The 13,682-nt window shown below is 45.5% G+C and overlaps 2 long non-coding RNA genes across 2 annotated transcripts; both read left to right on the forward strand.

Annotated features, from left to right (window-relative positions):
- The first annotated feature begins 7,380 nt into the window (after positions 1 to 7,380).
- On the forward strand, positions 7,381 to 8,168 carry LOC135826285 (uncharacterized). The gene is made up of 3 exons (XR_010555240.1): positions 7,381 to 7,438; positions 7,760 to 7,805; positions 8,115 to 8,168. It is a non-coding gene; the product is annotated as an uncharacterized LOC135826285 (long non-coding RNA).
- A 4,354-nt stretch (positions 8,169 to 12,522) lies between these two features.
- LOC135825969 (uncharacterized) lies at positions 12,523 to 13,682 on the forward strand. The gene is made up of 4 exons (XR_010555181.1): positions 12,523 to 12,582; positions 12,891 to 12,948; positions 13,258 to 13,315; positions 13,606 to 13,682. It is a non-coding gene; the product is annotated as an uncharacterized LOC135825969 (long non-coding RNA).

A 13,682-nucleotide genomic window follows, 5' to 3' on the forward strand; every position in this document is an offset into this window, starting at 1 on the left:
TTCGAGATAGCTTGATTTGAGCTTTGAGCAGCCCTGGGCAAGTTGTTTATTGAAATGTGGCATATTTTCTTCGTGCACTTCCCTATGTCCAGCTGAACAACAAGATCAGGGTGGCGATGGTCAGTTCTTGAGCTTCGAACGGGCAGAAAGGTGAGAACTTGTCTGTTTTTGACCATTTGTGCCCACGTGTCACTTTCCACGTACCTCTCTATAACATGACCCAGCTGTGACGTGAGTGGTCGCATTGATTTGATTTTTGGTTTGCTTGTAGGCCGCTGGCACCCGCATTCAGTGACGCTAAAATTTTGGCACTGCTGTGAATAGTTTAGCCGCAAAGTGAAGAATCACGGGCAAAAAGGCCCAAAACTTCGAGATAGCTTGATTTGAGCTTTGAGCAGCCCTGGGCAAGTTGTTTATTGAAATGTGGCATTTTTTCTTCGTGCACTTCCCTATGTCCAGCTAAACAACAAGATCAGGGTGGCGATGGTCAGTTCTTGAGCTTCGAACGGGCAGAAAGGTGAGAAATTGTCTCTTTTTGACCATTTGTGCCCACGTGTCACTTTCAACGTAACTCTCTATAACATGACCCAGTTGTGACGTGAGTGGTCGCATTGATTTGATTTTTAGTTTGCTTGTAGGCCATTGGCACCCGTATTCAGTGACGTCAAAATGTTGGCACTGCTGTGAATAGTTTCGTCGCAAAGTGAAGAATCACGGGCAAAAAGGCCCAACACTTCGAGATAGCTTGATTTGAGCCTTGAGCAGCCCTGGGCAAGTTGTTTATTGAAATGTGGCATTTTTTCTTCGTGCACTTCCCTATGTCCAGCTAAACAAGAAGATCAGGGCGGCGATGGTCAGTTCTTGAGCTTCGAACGGGCAGAAAGGTGGGAAATTGTCTCTTTTTGACCATTTGTGCCCACGTGTCACTTTCAACGTACCTCTCTATAACATGACCCAGTTGTGACGTGAGTGGTCGCATTGATTTGATTTTTGGTTTGCTTGTAGGCCATTGGCACCCGTATTCAGTGACGTCAAAATGTTGGCACTGCTGTGAATAGCTTCGTCGCAAAGTGAAGAATCACGGGCAAAAAGGCCCAACACTTCGAGATAGCTTGATTTGAGCTTTGAGCAGCCCTGGGCAAGTTGTTTATTGAAATGTGGCATATTTTCTTCGTGCACTTCCCTATGTCCAGCTGAACAACAAGATCAGGGTGGCGATGGTCAGTTCTTGAGCTTCGAACGGGCAGAAAGGTGAGAAATTGTCTGTTTTTGACCATTTGTGCCCACGTGTCACTTTCAACGTACCTCTCTATAACATGACCCAGCTGTGACGTGAGTGGTCGCATTGATTTGATTTTTGGTTTGCTTGTAGGCCGCTGGCACCCGTACTCAGTGACGCCAAAATTTTGGCACTGCTGTGAATCGTTTAGTCGTAAAGTGAAGAATCACGGGCAAAAAGGCCCAAAACTTCGAGATAGCTTGATTTGAGCTTTGAGCAGCCCTGGGCAAGTTGTTTATTGAAATGTGGCATTTTTTCTTCGTGCACTTCCCTATGTCCAGCTAAACAACAAGATCAGGGTGGCGATGGTCAGTTCTTGAGCTTCGAACGGGCAGAAAGGTGAGAAATTGTCTCTTTTTGACCATTTGTGCCCACATGTCACTTTCAACGTACCCCTCTATAACATGACCCAGCTGTGACGTGAGTGGTCGCATTGATTTGATTTTTGGTTTGCTTGTAGGCCGCTGGCACCCGCATTCAGTGACGCTAAAATTTTGGCACTGCTGTGAATAGTTTAGCCGCAAAGTGAAGAATCACGGGCAAAAAGGCCCAACACTTCGAGATAGCTTGATTTGAGCTTTGAGCAGCCCTGGGCAAGTTGTTTATTGAAATGTGGCATTTTTTCTTCGTGCACTTCCCTATGTCCAGCTAAACAACAAGATCAGGGTGGCGATGGTCAGTTCTTGAGCTTCGAACGGGCAGAAAGGTGAGAAATTGTCTCTTTTTGACCATTTGTGCCCACGTGTCACTTTCAACGTACCTCTCTATAACATGACCCAGTTGTGACGTGAGTGGTCGCATTGATTTGATTTTTGGTTTGCTTGTAGGCCATTGGCACCCGTATTCAGTGACGTCAAAATGTTGGCGATGCTGTGAATAGTTTCGTCGCAAAGTGGAGAATCACGGGCAAAAAGGCCCAACACTTCGAGATAGCTTGATTTGAGCTTTGAGCAGCCCTGGGCAAGTTGTTTATTGAAATGTGGCATATTTTCTTCGTGCACTTCCCTATGTCCAGCTGAACAACAAGATCAGGGTGGCGATGGTCAGTTCTTGAGCTTCGAACGGGCAGAAAGGTGAGAACTTGTCTGTTTTTGACCATTTGTGCCCACGTGTCACTTTCCACGTACCTCTCTATAACATGACCCAGCTGTGACGTGAGTGGTCGCATTGATTTGATTTTTGGTTTGCTTGTAGGCCGCTGGCACCCGCATTCAGTGACGCTAAAATTTTGGCACTGCTGTGAATAGTTTAGCCGCAAAGTGAAGAATCACGGGCAAAAAGGCCCAAAACTTCGAGATAGCTTGATTTGAGCTTTGAGCAGCCCTGGGCAAGTTGTTTATTGAAATGTGGCATTTTTTCTTCGTGCACTTCCCTATGTCCAGCTAAACAACAAGATCAGGGTGGCGATGGTCAGTTCTTGAGCTTCGAACGGGCAGAAAGGTGAGAAATTGTCTCTTTTTGACCATTTGTGCCCACGTGTCACTTTCAACGTAACTCTCTATAACATGACCCAGTTGTGACGTGAGTGGTCGCATTGATTTGATTTTTAGTTTGCTTGTAGGCCATTGGCACCCGTATTCAGTGACGTCAAAATGTTGGCACTGCTGTGAATAGTTTCGTCGCAAAGTGAAGAATCACGGGCAAAAAGGCCCAACACTTCGAGATAGCTTGATTTGAGCCTTGAGCAGCCCTGGGCAAGTTGTTTATTGAAATGTGGCATTTTTTCTTCGTGCACTTCCCTATGTCCAGCTAAACAACAAGATCAGGGCGGCGATGGTCAGTTCTTGAGCTTCGAACGGGCAGAAAGGTGAGAAATTGTCTCTTTTTGACCATTTGTGCCCACGTGTCACTTTCAACGTACCTCTCTATAACATGACCCAGTTGTGACGTGAGTGGTCGCATTGATTTGATTTTTGGTTTGCTTGTAGGCCATTGGCACCCGTATTCAGTGACGTCAAAATGTTGGCACTGCTGTGAATAGCTTCGTCGCAAAGTGAAGAATCACGGGCAAAAAGGCCCAACACTTCGAGATAGCTTGATTTGAGCTTTGAGCAGCCCTGGGCAAGTTGTTTATTGAAATGTGGCATATTTTCTTCGTGCACTTCCCTATGTCCAGCTGAACAACAAGATCAGGGTGGCGATGGTCAGTTCTTGAGCTTCGAACGGGCAGAAAGGTGAGAAATTGTCTGTTTTTGACCATTTGTGCCCACGTGTCACTTTCAACGTACCTCTCTATAACATGACCCAGCTGTGACGTGAGTGGTCGCATTGATTTGATTTTTGGTTTGCTTGTAGGCCGCTGGCACCCGTACTCAGTGACGCCAAAATTTTGGCACTGCTGTGAATCGTTTAGTCGTAAAGTGAAGAATCACGGGCAAAAAGGCCCAAAACTTCGAGATAGCTTGATTTGAGCTTTGAGCAGCCCTGGGCAAGTTGTTTATTGAAATGTGGCATTTTTTCTTCGTGCACTTCCCTATGTCCAGCTAAACAACAAGATCAGGGTGGCGATGGTCAGTTCTTGAGCTTCGAACGGGCAGAAAGGTGAGAAATTGTCTCTTTTTGACCATTTGTGCCCACATGTCACTTTCAACGTACCCCTCTATAACATGACCCAGCTGTGACGTGAGTGGTCGCATTGATTTGATTTTTGGTTTGCTTGTAGGCCGCTGGCACCCGCATTCAGTGACGCTAAAATTTTGGCACTGCTGTGAATAGTTTAGCCGCAAAGTGAAGAATCACGGGCAAAAAGGCCCAAAACTTCGAGATAGCTTGATTTGAGCTTTGAGCAGCCTTGGGCAAGTTGTTTATTGAAATGTGGCATTTTTTCTTCGTGCACTTCCCTATGTCCAGCTAAACAACAAGATCAGTGTGGCGATGGTCAGTTCTTGAGCTTCGAACGGGCAGAAAGGTGAGAAATTGTCTCTTTTTGACCATTTGTGCCCACGTGTCACTTTCAACGTACCTCTCTATAACATGACCCAGTTGTGACGTGAGTGGTCGCATTGATTTGATTTTTAGTTTGCTTGTAGGCCATTGGCACCCGTATTCAGTGACGTCAAAATGTTGGCACTGCTGTGAATAGTTTCGTCGCAAAGTGAAGAATCACGGGCAAAAAGGCCCAACACTTCGAGATAGCTTGATTTGAGCCTTGAGCAGCCCTGGGCAAGTTGTTTATTGAAATGTGGCATTTTTTCTTCGTGCACTTCCCTATGTCCAGCTAAACAACAAGATCAGGGCGGCGATGGTCAGTTCTTGAGCTTCGAACGGGCAGAAAGGTGAGAAATTGTCTCTTTTTGACCATTTGTGCCCACGTGTCACTTTCAACGTACCTCTCTATAACATGACCCAGTTGTGACGTGAGTGGTCGCATTGATTTGATTTTTGGTTTGCTTGTAGGCCATTGGCACCCGTATTCAGTGACGTCAAAATGTTGGCACTGCTGTGAATAGTTTCGTCGCAAAGTGAAGAATCACGGGCAAAAAGGCCCAACACTTCGAGATAGCTTGATTTGAGCTTTGAGCAGCCCTGGGCAAGTTGTTTATTGAAATGTGGCATTTTTTCTTCGTGCACTTCCCTATGTCCAGCTTAACAACAAGATCAGGGTGGCGATGGTCAGTTCTTGAGCTTCGAACGGGCAGAAAGGTGAGAAATTGTCTCTTTTTGACCATTTGTGCCCACGTGTCACTTTCAACGTACCTCTCTATAACATGACCCAGCTGTGACGTGAGTGGTCGCATTGATTTGATTTTTGGTTTGCTTGTAGGCCGTGGCACCCGTATTCAGTGACGCCAAAATTTTGGCACTGCTGTGAATCGTTTAGTCGCAAAGTGAAGATTCACGGGCAAAAAGGCCCAAAACTTCGAGATAGCTTGATTTGAGCTTTGAGCAGCCCTGGGCAAGTTGTTTATTGAAATGTGGCATTTTTTCTTCGTGCACTTCCCTATGTCCAGCTAAACAACAAGATCAGGGTGGCGATGGTCAGTTCTTGAGCTTCGAACGGGCAGAAAGGTGAGAAATTGTCTCTTTTTGACCATTTGTGCCCACATGTCACTTTCAACGTACCTCTCTATAACATGACCCAGCTGTGACATGAGTGGTCGCATTGATTTGATTTTTGGTTTGCTTGTAGGCCGCTGGCACCCGCATTCAGTGACGCTAAAATTTTGGCACTGCTGTGAATAGTTTAGCCGCAAAGTGAAGAATCACGGGCAAAAAGGCCCAAAACTTCGAGATAGCTTGATTTGAGCTTTGAGCAGCCCTGGGCAAGTTGTTTATTGAAATGTGGCATTTTTTCTTCGTGCACTTCCCTATGTCCAGCTAAACAACAAGATCAGGGTGGCGATGGTCAGTTCTTGAGCTTCGAACGGGCAGAAAGGTGAGAAATTGTCTCTTTTTGACCATTTGTGCCCACGTGTCACTTTCAACGTACCTCTCTATAACATGACCCAGTTGTGACGTGAGTGGTCGCATTGATTTGATTTTTGGTTTGCTTGTAGGCCATTGGCACCCGTATTCAGTGACGTCAAAATGTTGGCGATGCTGTGAATAGTTTCGTCGCAAAGTGGAGAATCACGGGCAAAAAGGCCCAACACTTCGAGATAGCTTGATTTGAGCTTTGAGCAGCCCTGGGCAAGTTGTTTATTGAAATGTGGCATATTTTCTTCGTGCACTTCCCTATGTCCAGCTGAACAACAAGATCAGGGTGGCGATGGTCAGTTCTTGAGCTTCGAACGGGCAGAAAGGTGAGAAATTGTCTGTTTTTGACCATTTGTGCCCACGTGTCACTTTCAACGTACCTCTCTATAACATGACCCAGCTGTGACGTGAGTGGTCGCATTGATTTGATTTTTGGTTTGCTTGTAGGCCGCTGGCACCCGTACTCAGTGACGCCAAAATTTTGGCACTGCTGTGAATCGTTTAGTCGTAAAGTGAAGAATCACGGGCAAAAAGGCCCAAAACTTCGAGATAGCTTGATTTGAGCTTTGAGCAGCCCTGGGCAAGTTGTTTATTGAAATGTGACATTTTTTCTTCGTGCACTTCCCTATGTCCAGCTAAACAACAAGATCAGGGTGGCGATGGTCAGTTCTTGAGCTTCGAACGGGCAGAAAGGTGAGAAATTGTCTGTTTTTGACCATTTGTGCCCACATGTCACTTTCAACGTACCTCTCTATAACATGACCCAGCTGTGACGTGAGTGGTCGCATTGATTTGATTTTTGGTTTGCTTGTAGGCCGCTGGCACCCGCATTCAGTGACGCTAAAATTTTGGCACTGCTGTGAATAGTTTAGCCGCAAAGTGAAGAATCACGGGCAAAAAGGCCCAAAACTTCGAGATAGCTTGATTTGAGCTTTGAGCAGCCCTGGGCAAGTTGTTTATTGAAATGTGGCATTTTTTCTTCGTGCACTTCCCTATGTCCAGCTAAACAACAAGATCAGGGTGGCGATGGTCAGTTCTTGAGCTTCGAACGGGCAGAAAGGTGAGAAATTGTCTCTTTTTGACCATTTGTGCCCACGTGTCACTTTCAACGTACCTCTCTATAACATGACCCAGTTGGCACCCGCATTCAGTGACGTCAAAATTTTGGCACTGCTGTGAATAGTTTCGTCGCGAAGTGAAGAATCACGGGCAAAAAGGCCCATCACTTCGAGATAGCTTGATTTGAGCTTTGAGCAGCCCTGGGCAAGTTATTTATTGAAATGTGGCATTTTTTCTTCGTGCACTTCCCTATGTCCAGCTAAACAACAAGATCAGGGTGGCGATGGTCAGTTCTTGAGCTTGGAACGGGCAGAAAGGTGAGAAATTGTCGCTTTTTGACCATTTGTGCCCACGTGTCACTTTCAACGTACCTCTCTATAACATGACCCAGCTGTGACGTGAGTGGTCGCATTAATTTGATTTTAGGTTTGCTTGTAGGCCGCTGGCACCCGTATTCAGTGACGCTAAAATTTTGGCACTGCTGTGAATAGTTTAGCCGCAAAGTGAAGAATCACGGGCAAAAAGGCCCAACACTTCGAGATAGCTTGATTTCAGCTTTGAGCAGCCCTGGGCAAGTTGTTTATTGAAATGTGGCATTTTTTCTTCGTGCACTTCCCTATGTCCACCTAAACAACAAGATTAGGGTGGCGATGGTCAGTTCTCGAGCTTCGAACGGGCAGAAAGGTGAGAAATTGTCGCTTTTTGGCCATTTGTGCCCACGTGTCACTTTCAACGTACCTCTCTATAACATGATCCAGCTGTGACGTGAGTGGTCGCATTGATTTGATTTTTGGTTTGCTTGTAGGCCGCTGGCACCCGTATTCAGTGGCGCCAAAATTTTGGCACTGCTTTGAATCGTTTAGTCGTAAAGTGAAGAATCACGGGCAAAAAGGCCCAAAACTTCGAGATAGCTTGATTTGAGCTTTGAGCAGCCCTGGGCAAGTTGTTTATTTAAATGTGGCATTTTTTCTTCGTGCACTTCCCTATGTCCTGCTAAACAACAAGATCAGGGCGGCGATGCTCAGTTCTTGAGCTTCGAACGGGCAGAAAGGTGAGAAATTGTCGCTTTTTGACCATTTGTGCCCACGTGTCACTTTCAACGTACCTCTCTATAACATGACCCAGCTGTGACGTGAGTGGTCGCATTGATTTGATTTTTAGTTTGCTTGTAGGCCGCTGGCACCCTTATTCAGTAACGCCAAAATTTTGGCACTGCTGTGAATAGTTTAGCCGCAAAGTGAAGAATCACGGGCAAAAAGGCCCAAAACTTCGAGATAGCTTGGTTTCAGCTTTGAGCAGCCCTGGGCAAGTTGTTTATTGAAATGTGGCATTTTTTCTTCGTGCACTTCCCTATGTCCAGCTAAAAAACAAAATCAGGGTGGCGATGATCAGTTCTTGAGCTTCGAACGGGCAGAAAGGTGAGAAATTGTCGCTTTTTGGCCATTTGTGCCTACGTGTCACTTTCAACGTACCTCTCTATAACATGACCCAGCTGTGACGTGAGTGGTCGCATTGATTTGATTTTTGGTTTGCTTTTAGGCCGCTGGCACCCGTATTCAGTGACGCCAAAATTTTGGCACTGCTGTGAATCGTTTAGTCGTAAAGTGAAGAATCACGGGCAAAAAGGCCCAAAACTTCGAGATAGCTTGATTTGAGCTTTGAGCAGCCCTGGGCAAGTTGTTTATTGAAATGTGGCATTTTTTCTTCGTGCACTTCCCTATGTCCAGCTAAACAACAAGATCAGGGTGGCGATGGTCAGTTCTTGAGCTTCGAACGGGCAGAAAGGTGAGAAATTGTCTCTTTTTGACCATTTGTGCCCACGTGTCACTTTCAACGTACCTCTCTATAACATGACCCAGTTGTGACGTGAGTGGTCGCATTGATTTGATTTTTGGTTTGCTTGTAGGCCATTGGCACCCGTATTCAGTGACGTCAAAATGTTGGCACTGCTGTGAATAGTTTCGTCGCAAAGTGAAGAATCACGGGCAAAAAGGCCCAACACTTCGAGATAGCTTGATTTGAGCTTTGAGCAGCCCTGGGCAAGTTGTTTATTGAAATGTGGCATTTTTTCTTCGTGCACTTCCCTATGTCCAGCTAAACAACAAGATCAGGGTGGCGATGGTCAGTTCTTGAGCTTCGAACGGGCAGAAAGGTGAGAAATTGTCTCTTTTTGACCATTTGTGCCCACGTGTCACTTTCCACGTACCTCTCTATAACATGACCGAGTTGTGACGTGAGTGGTCGCATTGATTTGATTTTTGGTTTGCTTGTAGGCCATTGGCACCCGTATTCAGTGACGTCAAAATTTTGGCACTGCTGTGAATAGTTTCGTCGCAAAGTGAAGAATCACGGGCAAAAAGGCCCAAAACTTCGAGATAGCTTGGTTTCAGCTTTGAGCAGCCCTGGGCAAGTTGTTTATTGAAATGTGGCATTTTTTCTTCGTGCACTTCCCTATGTCCAGCTAAAAAACAACATCAGGGTGGCGATGATCAGTTCTTGAGCTTCGAACGGGCAGAAAGGTGAGAAATTGTCTCTTTTTGACCATTTGTGCCCACGTGTCACTTTCAATGTACCTCTCTATAACATAACCCAGTTGTGACGGTAGTGGTCGCATTGATTTGATTTTTGGTTTGCTTGTAGGCCATTGGCACCCGTATTCAGAGACGTCAAAATGTTTTTGCACTGCTGTGAATAGTTTCGTCGCAAAGTGAAGAATCACGGGCAAAAAGGCCCAACACTTCGAGATAGCTTGATTTGAGCTTTGAGCAGCCCTGGGCAAGTTGTTTATTGAAATGTGGCATTTTTTCTTCGTGCACTTCCCTATGTCCAGCTAAACAACAAGATCAGGGTGGCGATGGTCAGTTCTTGAGCTTCGAACGGGCAGAAAGGTGAGAAATTGTCTCTTTTTGACCATTTGTGCCCACGTGTCACTTTCAACGTACCTCTCTATAACATGACCCAGCTGTGACGTGAGTGGTCGCATTGATTTGATTTTTGGTTTGCTTGTAGGCCGCTGGCACCCGTATTCAGTGACGCCAAAATTTCGGCACTGCTGTGAATCGTTTAGTCGTAAAGTGAAGAATCACGGGCAAAAAGGCCCAAAACTTCGAGATAGCTTGATTTGAGCTTTGAGCAGCCCTGGGCAAGTTGTTTATTGAAATGTGGCATTTTTTCTTCGTGCACTTCCCTATGTCCAGCTAAACAACAAGATCAGAGTGGCGATGGTCAGTTCTTGAGCTTCGAACGGGCAGAAAGGTGAGAAATTGTCTCTTTTTGACCATTTGTGCCCACGTGTCACTTTCAACGTACCTCTCTATAACATAACCCAGTTGTGACGTGAGTGGTCGCATTGATTTGATTTTTGGTTTGCTTGTAGGCCATTGGCACCCGTATTCAGTGACGTCAAAATGTTGGCACTGCTGTGAATAGTTTCGTCGCAAAGTGAAGAATCACGGGCAAAAAGGCCTATCACTTCGAGATAGGTTGATTTGAGCTTTGAGCAGCCCTGGGCAAGTTGTTTATTGAAATGTGGCATTTTTTCTTCGTGCACTTCCCTATGTCCAGCTAAAAAACAAAATCAGGGTGGCGATGATCAGTTCTTGAGCTTCGAACGGGCAGAAAGGTGAGAAATTGTCTCTTTTTGACCATTTGTGCCCACGTGACACTTTCAATGTACCTCTCTATAACATAACCCAGTTGTGACGGTAGTGGTCGCATTGATTTGATTTTTGGTTTGCTTGTAGGCCATTGGCACCCGTATTCAGAGACGTCAAAATGTTTTTGCACTGCTGTGAATCGTTTAGTCGTAAAGTGAAGAATCACGGGCAAAAAGGCCCAAAACTTCGAGATAGCTTGATTTGAGCTTTGAGCAGCCCTGGGCAAGTTGTTTATTGAAATGTGGCATTTTTTCTTCGTGCACTTCCCTATGTCCAGCTAAACAACAAGATCAGGGCGGCGATGGTCAGTTCTTGAGCTTGGAACGGGCAGAAAGGTGAGAAATTGTCTCTTTTTGACCATTTGTGCCCACGTGTCACTTTCAACGTACCTCTCTATAACATGACCAAGTTGTGACATGAGTGGTCGCATTGATTTGATTTTTGGTTTGCTTGTAGGCCGCTGGCACTTGTATTCAGTGACGCCAAAATTTTGGCACTGCTGTGAATCGTTTAGTCGCAAAGTGAAGAATCACGGGCAAAAAGGCCCAAAACTTCAAGATAGCTTGATTTGAGCTTTGAGCAGCCCTGGGCAAGTTGTTTATTGAAATGTGGCATTTTTTCTTCGTGCACTTCCCTATGTCCAGCTAAACAACAAGATCAGGGTGGCGATGGTCAGTTATTGAGCTTCGAACGGGTAGAAAGGTGAGAAATTGTCTCTTTTTGACCATTTGTGCCCACGTGTCACTTTCAATGTACCTCTCTATAACATAACCCAGTTGTGACGGTAGTGGTCGCATTGATTTAATTTTTGGTTTGCTTGTAGGCCATTGGCACCCGTATTCAGTGACGCCAAAATTTTGGCACTTCTGTGAATAGTTTCGTCGCAAAGTGAAGAATCACGGGCAAAAAGGCCCAACACTTCGAGATAGCTTGATTTGAGCTTTGAGCAGCCCTGGGCAAGTTGTTTATTGAAATGTGGCATTTTTTCTTCGTGCACTTCCCTATGTCCAGCTAAACAACAAGATCAGGGTGGCGATGGTCGGTTCTTGAGCTTCGAACGGGCAGAAAGGTGAGAAATTGTCTCTTTTTGACCATTTGTGCCCACGTGTCACTTTCAACGTACCTCTCTATAACATAACCCAGTTGTGACGTGAGTGGTCGCATTGATTTGATTTTTGGTTTGCTTGTAGGCCATTGGCACCCGTATTCAGTGACGTCAAAATGTTTTTGCACTGCTGTGAATAGTTTCGTCGCAAAGTGAAGAATCACGGGCAAAAAGGCCCAACACTTCGAGATAGCTTGATTTGAGCTTTGAGCAGCCCTGGGCAAGTTGTTTATTGAAATGTGGCATTTTTTCTTCGTGCACTTCCCTATGTCCAGCTAAACAACAAGATCAGGGTGGCGATGGTCAGTTCTTGAGCTTCGAACGGGCAGAAAGGTGAGAAATTGTCTCTTTTTGACCATTTGTGCCCACGTGTCACTTTCAACGTACCTCTCTATAACATGACCCAGCTGTGACGTGAGTGGTCGCATTGATTTGATTTTTGGTTTGCTTGTAGGCCGCTGGCACCCGTATTCATTGACGCTAAAATTTTGGCACTGCTGTGAATAGTTTCGTCGCAAAGTGAAGAATCACGGGCAAAAAGGCCCATCACTTCGAGATAGGTTGATTTGAGCTTTGAGCAGCCCTGGGCAAGTTGTTTATTGAAATGTGGCATTTTTTCTTCGTGCTTTTCCCTATGTCCAGCTAAACAACAAGATCAGGGTGGCGATGGTCAGTTCTTGAGCTTCGAACGGGCAGAAAGGTGAGAAATTGTCGTTATTTGACCATTTGTGCCCACGTGTCACTTTCAACGTACCTCTCTATAACATGACCCAGCTGTGACGTGAGTGGTCGCATTGATTTGATTTTTGGTTTGCTTGTAGGCCGCTGGCACCCGTATTCAGTGACGCTAAAATTTTGGCACTGCTGTGAATAGTTTAGCCGCAAAGTGAAGAATCACGGGCATAAAGGCCCAAAACTTCGAGATAGCTTGATTTGAGCTTTGAGCAGCCCTGGGCAAGTTGTTTATTGAAATGTGGCATTTTTTCTTCGTGCACTTCCCTATGTCCAGCTGTAAAACAAAATCAAGGTGGCGATGGTCAGTTCTCGAGCTTCGAACGGGCAGAAAGGTGAGAAATTGTCGCTTTGTGGCCATTTGTGCCCACGTGTCACTTTCAACGTACCTCTCTATAACATGACCCAGCTGTGACGTGAGTGGTCGCATTGATTTGATTTTTGGTTTGCTTGTAGGCCGCTGGCACCCGTATTCTGTGGCGCCAAAATTTTGGCACTGCTTTGAATCGTTTAGTCGTAAAGTGAAGAATCACGGGCAAAAGGCCCAAAACTTCGAGATAGCTTGATTTGAGCTTTGAGCAGCCCTGGGCAAGTTGTTTATTGAAATGTGGCATTTTTTCTTCGTGAACTTCCCTATGTCCAGCTAAACAAGAAGATCAGGGCGGCGATGGTCAGTTCTTGAGCTTCGAACGGGCAGAAAGGTGAGAAATTGTCTCTTTTTGACCATTTGTGCCCACGTGTCACTTTCAACGTACCTCTCTATAACATGACCAAGTTGTGACATGAGTGGTCGCATTGATTTGATTTTTGGTTTGCTTGTAGGCCGCTGGCACTTGTATTCAGTGACGCCAAAATTTTGGCACTGCTGTGAATCGTTTCGTCGCAAAGTGAAGAATCACGGGCAAAAAGGCCCAAAACTTCAAGATAGCTTGATTTGAGCTTTGAGCAGCCCTGGGCAAGTTGTTTATTGAAATGTGGCATTTTTTCTTCGTGCACTTCCCTATGTCCAGCTAAACAACAAGATCAGGGTGGCGATGGTCAGTTATTGAGCTTCGAACGGGTAGAAAGGTGAGAAATTGTCTCTTTTTGACCATTTGTGCCCACGTGTCACTTTCCACGTACCTCTCTATAACATGACCGAGTTGTGACGTGAGTGGTCGCATTGATTTAATTTTTGGTTTGCTTGTAGGCCATTGGCACCCGTATTCAGTGACGCCAAAATTTTGGCACTTCTGTGAATGCTTTCGTCGCAAAGTGAAGAATCACGGGCAAAAAGGCCCATCACTTCGAGATAGGTTGATTTGAGCTTTGAGCAGCCCTGGGCAAGTTGTTTATTGAAATGTGGCATTTTTTCTTAGTGCACTTCCCTATGTCCAGCTAAACAACAAGATCAGGGTGGCGATGGTCAGTTCTTGAGCTTGGAACGGGCAGAAAG

Source organism: Sycon ciliatum, chromosome 10 (assembly GCF_964019385.1).
Source record: "Sycon ciliatum chromosome 10, ocSycCili1.1, whole genome shotgun sequence".
Classification (NCBI taxonomy): domain Eukaryota; kingdom Metazoa; phylum Porifera; class Calcarea; order Leucosolenida; family Sycettidae; genus Sycon; species Sycon ciliatum.